Source organism: Lepidochelys olivacea (assembly GCF_965140295.1).
Source record: "Lepidochelys olivacea isolate rLepOli2 genome assembly, chromosome: 23".
NCBI lineage: Eukaryota > Metazoa > Chordata > Testudines > Cheloniidae > Lepidochelys > Lepidochelys olivacea.
The window spans coordinates 1707269-1717981 of NC_140433.1; positions in this window are offsets into that span (position 1 = coordinate 1707269).

Sequence of the window (10713 nt, forward strand, 5' to 3'; positions counted from 1 at the left end):
TTGTGGGGCGTCAGCAGGACTTTGTGTGGGGGGAGCCCTAGGACTGGAACGGCCGGGGGGTGCCGTGGGGCAGGGCTGGAGCTGCACTGGCAAAGCTCTGTGGAAGGGGCTCCCCAGAAGAGGAATAGAAAGGGGTGCTGCAGATTACAGCTGAGAGGCATTGACGAAGCTGGGTGAGTGGCACATGTAAGAGTGAAGGTGCATTGGCAGAGGGGTGGAGTCTAGAACTGGAACTGCCTGGCCAACCAGATAAACCAACCCCCAGCCCATTAACCTCCCTTTACACCCACAGCCCAGAGGGTGAGCAGACCCAGCTACCGGGAAATCTCTAGTCCTGCGAGACAGCAGGGAATGCTACCAGGGTGCACCCAGAACATCCAGGCTTCACCTGCAGAAAAGGGCATGAAAGCCTCATTCTTCTTGACACTCGAGGAAAGGGTCGGGATTAAGTAGCTCCAGGTGGTGCCAGCAGCTTGGATCGCTCAGCACCAAGGATAAGGCAGGAAACTCAGAGGTACCCTAAGAACGCAGGATGGGAGAGATGTTTCCTTCCACCCACTTACAGGCAAACAAGGCGGGGAAGAGACGTGCATTTGGGGATATTGACCTGCCTTACCCTGCCGCCCGGAGCAGAGATGCGGGGTGCCCAGCAAGGGAATTCGGTGCTGTTCGCGATGGGCTTGGACGAGCAGGGAGCTTGTGCTGTGGGGCAGTGCCCGCTGATCTGGAGCCTGCTCTGGCACAGGACACTCCGGACCCCAGGCTTGCTGAGTAGAGATGCAGGAGTTTGGGAGTTGGGACACTTGGGGGGCTAGGCCCAGTGTGGGAAGAGAGTGTGATGGAGCGGTTAGAGCAGGATGTTGAGACTCAGGATACCTGAGATCTATTCCTGGTTCTGTCATTGTGCCACCGGAGGCAAGCAGGTGCCCCCCGAGTCCCCTGAACCCTGGGGATGAGGCCAAAGTGCCCCAAGGGCAAGGGACGAAGAGGGGCTGGGTGTTCAGTCTCTGCTGTGCCAGGGCTCAACGGTCAGCAAAGCCCCTTCGCCCCTCACCTGGGGCAGGGCGTGCCCACAGAAAGCTGTGTCCCTAGTCACCATGTGCGGTGCGTTGGTCTGTGAAGCACTGGGTTTTGTGGATCGCAGAGTTGGTGCATGGCAACTGGAGCCGATCCTCTGTCCGCGGAGCCTGGTTCCTTCCGACCACCTGCTTGAGCTCCTGGTGCCTTTTATCTGAAAATAGCCTGTGATGGACATGGGAACCCTGAGACTGTGAGCACGGGTCAGACTAACAGCCAAGGGAGGAAGTGGGATCTAGTGGTTAGAGTGGGTGGCCTGGTAGCCAGGACTCCTGGGTTCTTTTGGAGGTGGGATCCCCGCTTTTTATTCCACTCTTTGTCCCCCCATTTTTTCCAGTGGAATAAAGCAAGGAAAGGGGAGTACAATAGAGAAAAGGTAAGAGGGGGAAAATATCTTGGGGTTATTTTTGGGACAAACAAAAGGAGGATTTCAACTGGAAACACGACGAACAGCTTTGTTTCCAACTTTCGGGGCCAAAATAAATGAATTAATTTAAAAATGGAAATTTCCCCCTAGTGACAAAATTGGGATTTGTTTTCCAACCAGCTCCAGCGCTGGTAGCGTGGAGAAGCGCCTTGAACAAAGCAGGCCTCACCGAACCCTGTTGTTATCGCCTGGATTCAGCGGCGTCTCCCCTCTGCCACTGAACTCTTCCCCTCAGTCCACCAGCGCTTCCTTCACAGCCTCAAATCCACAAAGCACCACTGTGCATAACCAGGGGCACACAACGGCACAGCTGTTTCAGTAACCGCCCCCTCCAACCACCGTCCTTTTATCAGAACGAAACTGTGTGTTGACTCTGGCTAAAGTTAAACACGGGCAGAAGTGTTGGCAGGATCCACGGCCTAGTTCCCTAGTTCCCAAAACGATCCAGCAAGCAGCGTGGGGCCAGAAGGTGCCTTGGCCTGTCCCCAGGAATTCAAATCCCTCCTGACCCCTCCGGTGGGTCAAAATGAAAGCTGGTTGGAATTATTCAATCAAAACAGGCAAATCGGACTAAACTTTCTCAACTGGGAAGTTCAGAATGAATAGTTGTTGTTCCAAATTGGCTTTTTCATTTCTGATATCTGAACGGTTTGGGATTTTAGGGGAGGCCTCCCCCCCCCCCATTTCTCTCTCTTTTCAAACATCTTCCTTTTTGTTCCCAGTGGAAACGGTGGCAAAAGCAAAAAAAGTGTTGGGGGGGGGATTTTTTTAAAAACAAACTTCCCCTGCCCCAGTCTTACTCCTTTGTCTACTTTATTTTATCTTTTCCAGTGGGAAAAACTGAGGGAAAGGAGGGGAACCCCCAAACTATCAAAAACTGACACAAAAATGTTCATTTTGCTTCAAACTTTCCTGACAAACCATCAAAATTTCCCAGCGAATGTTTGCCAGTGAAAATATCTTGCTCGATATCTTTCCTGGGCGGCAGGGGAGGAAGATTTTTCACCCTATGATGGGGAGCGCTGGAGTCCTGGGGGGAGCTGACCAGCCCCTTTGCCTCCCTAGCCCAAGAAGGATACAGGCTCTGAGGCACAGAGCCAGCCCCAGAGTAGCCCACACCTCCATCTCTGACTTCTCGCCACTGAAAGAGGAACTGCTTGTCAAGTTGCAGTGAGACGCGCTGGTGCATTCTGGGTGTCCGAAAAGCCAGACCTAGTCTGGACTAATGTGTTTGGGCTAAAGGGAAAGGGAGAGCTCAATCTGTTCCTTCTGCTCTTCAGTTCAGCGCAATCGGGACAGTTAAAGACTCCATCAATATGGAAACAAGGGGGTCTACATTTAAAGAGATAGTCGGGGTGGGGGTCTTCCCTCAGCTTCCCTTCTCCCAGCAAAGCCATCGTACAGCTGCCGTTCAGAGCCGCTGTAAAGCCCAGGCAGTTGCTCTCATTAATGACCCCCCCACCCCAACACGATGTGCAAGAGTTGGGGGGGGGGAGGATGTTTACCCCACTGCCCTGGCTGCCTCTCAACTCGCATCATTCCACTGCACCTCTGTAAATCCCCTGCTGCAGTTTTATCCGCACATCATAATCTCCTTCTCTTCAGCCCCTGTCCTGAGGAGGCCCATAATTCTTCCGGCACAGTCGCCTGGGAACACAGTCTCCAGCTGCTTTCGGGCTTGAACAGTTTTAGCAGCCGATTAACCCCCTGTTCGGAAGCTCCTGTTCTCAGGGTCTCCTGTCCGACTGGACGCAGCCTTTTGCAAAGTTTCCGGGGGGGCTTTCATTGCAAGTTCCTTGGCTAACTTTGCAAGATGTTCTTCCTTCTCAGCCGCTGTACGTCTTTACAGAAATGTCCCTTCGGAAGATTCCTGGTCTCTGTCCACATTCTCTGCCGATTTAATATACTAATTTAATCATCTGGGTAATCATTAATCCAATAATAATAATAATATAAATAATATTTAATAATAACTAGCTCTTATAAAACAGTTTTCTTTCACAGACCTCAAAGAGCTTTACAAAGGAGATCAGTGTCTTTACCCTCTATTTACAGATGGAGAAACTGAGGCACAGGGAAGTGAAGTGAGATGTCTATGGCCGTCCAGCAAACCAGAGGTCGAACTGGACCCAAGGAGAATTGCTACAGTTAAAAAAGGCGGGAAACCCGCAGTGCTGAGAGGATTTTAATACATCAAATATCAATGTTAGATCATTACAAAAATGCCAAAATCTCTTTGATATAAAGAGTGCGAGGCAAAATCTGATGGCTTTGACCAATGTTTGATAACAAGAGAGCGAAAAAGCCAATATCTGGGGGATTCCCCATAATAGTCAAGATTTAGACAGAATGGGCAAAATCTGAGGCGAAAATGAAAATGTTTATATCTTTGATCCTTGGCGGGTAAAACCCCCTGGGATTAGATATTTATATTAACATGCTGCGTCTTGTCACACAGCGCAGCTCACACTTGGACGCTGGCAGCTGGAAAGACATGGGACCTGAGGGCAGCTATTTCCCCCTCAGATTAAAAAGGGAGCCAGAAAGGGGCTCCGATCTGAGGGGATTTTAGATCTGTTCAGTCATTAGAGAAAGGGGCTCTTTGTTCTCCCCGACTTCGACACGGGCATCTGGGGGGTGGGACCCTGCTTTCCCCGGGGAAGGGCGGGGAGGATGCAGCCGGACAGCTCTGGGGCAGTTGGGGGCAATGAGGGAAGGGTGGAGGCTGGGCAGTTGGCAGATGGGGCCGGAAGGTTCCGGGCAGTTGGCAGGGGGCAGCCATGAGGGAAGGGCAGTTGTTGGGTTGGGAGATGGGGCCGGAAGCTGCTGCAGTGTAAAAGGGAGAGAGGAAAAAAGAGATGAAATAGGGCAGGACAGCAGAACACTGTTCGATAAATAATTAGAAAAGGGATGGTCCCCCCTCCAGGCCAGCCACCCACACTAGTGCCCTATAGTCTCTCAATGTAGCGTAATGACTCAGGGCATCAGTTCTCCCCCCAGAGGGGGATCTTATCTCCTTCATTCATTAGAGAGGAACAGGGGTGACCTGTGAGGAGACTCTCTGTCATTGTTTGATAATCAGCGAGGCAAATTCGGGAGGATTTTCGAGTCAGTGTTTCACCATGGGGACAAGCCCAGAAAATGCAGAGGATCCGAGTTGTCTTTTGTTAATTTACTTAGTGGCAGGGTCTTTCCAATTCAGTCCAGGGAACGGGCCCCAGGAAGAGCGAGGGCTCATTGAGGGCTGTAGGGTCGCAACAGCCAACCTATCTGAGAGGGTTTTCACAGGAACGGGGGAGAACACAATCAGCCCTAACCCAGAGACAAATTCTCCGGTCCTGGGCAGAGCAAAGTTTCCTCTCTCCGTGCCCACTGTCCACCAAGGGGGAGGGGAGATCCAGAGAGATGCAGTCACTTGGCCAAGAGACACTGGGGCTGAGCTATCTCCAAAGGGCTTTCGATAAGGGTGTAGGGAGCAGTGGGGCAAGGAGTTCCACAGGTTGACTGTGTGTTGTGTGAAGAAATACTTTTATTTGTTTTAAACCTGCTGCCTATTAATGTCATTTGGTGACCTCTAGTTCTTCTGTTATGAGAAGTAGTAAACAACACTTCCTTATCTACTTTCTCCCCACCACTCATGATTTTATAGACCTCAATCATATTTCCCCTTAGCCATCTCTTTTCCAAGCTGAAAAGTCCCAGTCTTCTTTATCTCTCCTCATACGGAAGCTGTTCTATACCCCTAGTCATTTTTGTTGACCTTTTCTGAACTTTTTCCAATTCCAATACATCTTTTTTGAGATGGGGCGACCACATCCACACACAGGATTCAAGCTGTGTGCGTACCATGGATTTATATAGAGGCAATATGATATTTTCTGTCCTATTATCTGTCCCTTTCTTAATGATTCCCAGCATTCTGTTCACTTTTTTGACGGCCGCTGCACATTGAGTGGATGTTTTCAGAGAACTATCCACAATGACTCCAAGATCCTTTTCTTGTGTGGTAACAGCTAATTTAGACCCCATCATTTTATATCTATAGTTGGGATTATGCTTTCCAATGTGCATTACTTTGCATTTATCAACATTCAATTTCATCTGCCATTTTGTTGCTCAGTCACCCAGTTTTGAGAGATCCTTTTGTAGCTCTTCTCAGTCTGCCTGGGTCTTAACTATCTTGAGTAATTTTGTATCATCTGCAAATTTTGCCATCTCATTGTTTACCCCTTTTTCCAGATCATTTATGAATACATTGAACAGCACTGGTCCCAGAACAGACCCCTGGGGGACACCACTATTTACCTCTCTCCATTCTGAAAACTAATCATTTATTCTTACCCTTTATTTCTTATTTTTAACCAGCTACCAATCCATGAGAGCACCTTCCCTCTTATCCCATGGCAGCTTACTTTGCATAAGAGCCTTTGGTGAGGGACCTTGTCAAAGGCTTTCTGAAAATCTAAGTACATTATCTCCACTGGATCCCCTTGGTCCAAATGCTTGTTGACCCCCTCAAAGAATTCTAGTAGATGTGTGAGGCATGATTTCCCTTTACTAAAACCATGTTGACTCTTCCTCAACAAATTATGTTCATCTATGTGTCTGACAATATTATTCTTTATTATAGCTTTGACCAGTTTGCCTGGTACCGAAGTCAGGCTTACAGGCCTGTAATTGCCGGGATCACCTCTGGAGCCCTTTTTAAAAATTGGTGTCACATTAGCTACCCTCCATTCATCAGGTACTGAACCTGATTTAAATGATAGGTTACAGACTACAGTTAGGAGTTCTGCAATTGGACATCTGAGTTCCTTCAGAACTCTTGGGTGAATATCATCTGGTCCTGGTGACTTATTGCTGTTTAATTTATCAATTTGTTCCAAAACCTCCTCTAATGATACCTCAATCTGGGACAGTTCCTCAGATCTGTCACCTAAAAGGAATGGCTCAGGTTTGGGAATCTCCCTCACATCCTCAGCCATGAAGACCGATGCAAAGAATTAATTTCGTTTCTCCGCAATGGCCTTATCGTCTTTGAGTGCTTCTTTAGCACCTCCATCGTCCAGTGGCCCCACTGGTTGTTTAGCAGGCTTCATGCTTCGGATGTACTTAAAAAGAAATTTGCTATTACTTTCTGAGTCTTTGGCTAACTGCTCCTCAAATTCTTTTTTGGCCTTCCTAATTATAATTTTACACTTCATTTGCTAGAGTTTATGCTCCTTTCTATTTTCCTCACGAGGATTTAACTTGCACTTTTTAAAGGATGCCTTTTTGCCTCTCACTGCTTCTTTTACTTTGTTGTTTCGCCATGGTGGCTCTTTTTTGGTTCTCTTACTATATTTTTTAATTTGGGGTATACATTTAAGTTGAGCCTCTATTATGGTGTCTTTAAAAAGTTTCCACGCAGCTTGCAGAGATTTCACTTTTGGCACTGTACCCTTTAATTTCTGTTCAACTAACTTCTTCATTTCTGTGTAGTTCCCCTTTCTGAAATTAAATGCTACAGTGATGGTCCGCTGTGGTGTTTTTCCTGCCACAGGGATATTAAATTATTAAATTATTATTAAATTATTAAAATATTAAGTATAGCGGTCCAACTATATTCACCTCTTGGACTAGATCCTGTGCTCCACTTAGGACTAAATCAAGAATTGCCTCTCCTCTGGTGGGTTCCAGGACCAGCTGCTCCAAGAAACAGTCATTTAAGGTGTCAAGAAACTTTATAAAAAGAAAAGGAGGACTTGTGGCACCTTAGAGACTAACCAATTTATTTGAGCATGAGCTTTCGTGAGCTACAGCTCACTGCATCGGATGCATAAATGATGATAAAAGAAACTTTATCTCTGCATCCCGTCCTGAGGTGATATGTACCCAGTCAAAATGTGGATAATTGAAATCCCCCATTATTATTATTGAGTTTTTTATTTTCATAGCCTCTCTAATCTCCCTGAGCATTTCACAGTCACTATCCCCATCCCGGTCAGGTGGTCGGTAATATATCCCTACTCCTATGTTCTTATTATTAGAGCATGGAATTTCTATCCATAGAGATTCTATGGTACAGTTTAATTCATTTGATTCTACGCTTTCTTTCACATATAGAGCCACTCCCCCACCAGCACGACCTGTTCTGTCCTTCCAATATGTTTTGTACCCTCGTATTACTTTATCCCATTGATTATCCTCATTCCACCAAGTTTCTGTGATGCCCATTATATCAATATCCTTATTTAATACGAGGCACTCTAGTTCACCCATTTTATTATTTGGACTTCTAGCACTGGTATATAAGCACTTCAAAAACTTGTCTCCTTTTAGCTGTCTGCCATTACACGATGTAATTGAATGGGACTCTTCTTTATTTGATTGGTTCTGATCAGAGCCTTCCTGTATTTTATCATTTTCCATCCTCTCATGTGATGGTGCTGCCTGTGGGAGCCAGCTGAAGTCACTCAATCAGGGTGAACTGCAAAGAAAACGGGGCAGACAAACCCCAAACGCTGGCAGATATTCCAATACTTAGATTTGCCCAGCCAGCCCAAAACAGCTTCTGTATCACCTCCCTGGTCACTCAGATGTCCAAATAATGCAGTTCCCTTAAAGTGCCCAGCCACAGGCCTCCATCCAGACACACCTGTTAAACATATGATGATAAATTCTGAAAATCTGATTTCATCATATAAAAGAAAGGGTTCTTCCAATCCCAAAGGATCGGACACGCACTCAGGTCCAATGATAACTTAGATCTTACCCAAAATACACGCTTACAGTCCATTCTTATTAACTAAACTAAAATTTATTAAAAAAGAAAAGAGAGAGAATGTTGGTTAAAAGATCAATGTACAGACAGACTTGAATTCAATTCTTGAGGTTCAGATACATGGCAGAGCAGAGCTTGTAGTTGCCAAAAGTCCTTTAGAAATAGTCCATAGGTTATAGTCCAATGTCCATATTCAGGGTGACTCCAGTCAGTGACTGGGGATCTCAGTCCTTATGGCTTAAGGTTTCCCCCTCTTGAAACCCAAAGCAGATCTGAGATGAAGAAGGATTGCGTCCCAAGGTTTTTATACATTTCCAGCAGCCTTTTGGCCTGAGAAAACAATAGGCTTAACTTTCCTTCTCCCAAACATCATGGCAATTAGCACAAGGTAATTTATCCATTAAGCAGTTCAGATACAGGTTACCACAACCTTCAAAGAGACATATAGACAATAATACTATGTCACTCAAGTGTCTTCCTAAATGTTAACATTCCCTTTTTGATCTTTGAATCCAAGCTATAGCCATAGACAAGACTTGTTTGCTGACATCACAAGACCTGAACAGACATCTACTCTTCTATCTCTAACAATGCAGGCTTGCATTTCAAAGCTCTATTCATTTCCATCTCTTCCTAACCAGTCTTTAAAGTTCGGCCATGGGTCAGGTCAGTCTGTGAGTTAATTAACTCTTTCTGGCCCTGCCACCTTCCAATGAGATATTATATTATACTCATAATGTCACACTAGCACATAGAGAATCTCCATTAATAGATCCTCCCCAAGGGATGTCCGAACCACGTGCTCCTCCGCACCTGTTGGCTTTCCCCTAGCCCTTAGTTTAAAAACGGCTCTATGAACTTTTTAATGTTAAGTGCCAGCAATCTGGTTCCATTTTGGTTTAGATGGAGCCCATCCTTCCTGTATAGGCTCTCCCTTTCCCAAAAGTCTCCCCAGTTCTGAATAAATCTAAACCCCTCCTCCCTACACCATCATCTCATCCACGCATTGATACTCTGCAGCTCTGCCTGTCTAACTGGCCCTGCACGCGGAACTGGGGGCATCTCAGAGAATGCTACCATGGTGGTGGGGGTTGTTTGCTAGGAGAAAACCCAGCTGTAAAGGGTTTAACTTCCCATTGCTGGTGTGTCTCCACCTCCCTTATTGAGGCACAGGTGTTTACACTGCTCTGGCCTTTGCTCACACACCCAGAACACTTCAACAACCCGGTGACGTTGTCTGATTAAAATGTGACCATATAGATAATTTTGCAACCACTGTTATATATTTGCAGCAAATACTGTATTATATAAAGGTTGTCAAGTAAGATGTCTATGAAAAGGTTATGATTTGCTAGTTAAGTGATACTATCTGTGTGCATGTATCATTTTTGCATTTAAAGTTATTAGTATTGGCTCTATACCTGGATTTCAAATGTTTGCTCCTGGGGTAACTCCCACAAAGCAATCAGCCAGATATGATATCTGCAAAAATGTCATAATTTGCCAGATATGATAGTCCTGTTGATATGTTTGTATCTCCTTTGATTATGAATTATAGAAATGTATGTACGTCTGTATTTCAAACTTGTGCCATGCTTCTGGGTGACACCCGTGGACAGTTTGGCATCAGCACGTCCTAGCCTGCTTGATGGCCCATTAAGAACCATCAGCTATACAATACAATTGACCCACTGAGAGAAGGCAGTTACACCTTATGACTTAGGAAGGCATGCAGGGACATGCCTACGGACAGAACTCCAAGGCTTCCAAGCCGTGTGCTGGGCAGTTTGTGTTGGAAACAAAGGAAGCACAGGCTGCATGGCAAGAGACTATAAAAGGCAGCTGCATCTCCTCCATTTTGTCTTCAATCCTGCTTCTTCCCTCTGGAGGAGCTTTGCTACAAACTGAAGCTCTGAACAATGGACTGAATGACCCCTCCCAGCTGTGGATGTACCCCAGAGACTTGACTTAAACCAGCCATTTATTCCATCACTGCTGCAAGCCTGAACCAAGAACATTGCCATTCCTGTTTGTCATTGATTCCATTTCACCAATTTTAACTATCACTTTTCTTTCTTTCTTTCTTTCTTTCTTTCTTTCTTTCTTTCTTTCTTTCTTTCTTTCTTTCTTTCTTTCTTTCTTTCTTTAAATAAACCTTTAGATTGTAGTTAATAAGAATTGCCTGTAGCGTGTATTTGGGTAAGATCTGAAACATTCATTAACCTGGGAGGTGATGTGTCCGATCCTTTGGGATTGGTAGAACCTGTTCTTTTATATGATGAAATAAGATTTACAGAGATTTTCATCATATTTGACGTGGGTACCAGGAGGGAGGCCTGAGACTGGATCACTTTAAGGAAACTGTGTTGTTTGGACTTCTGAGTAACCAGTAAGGTAATAAAGAAGCTGTTTTATGCTGGCTTGGTAAATCACCAGCTTTTGGGGG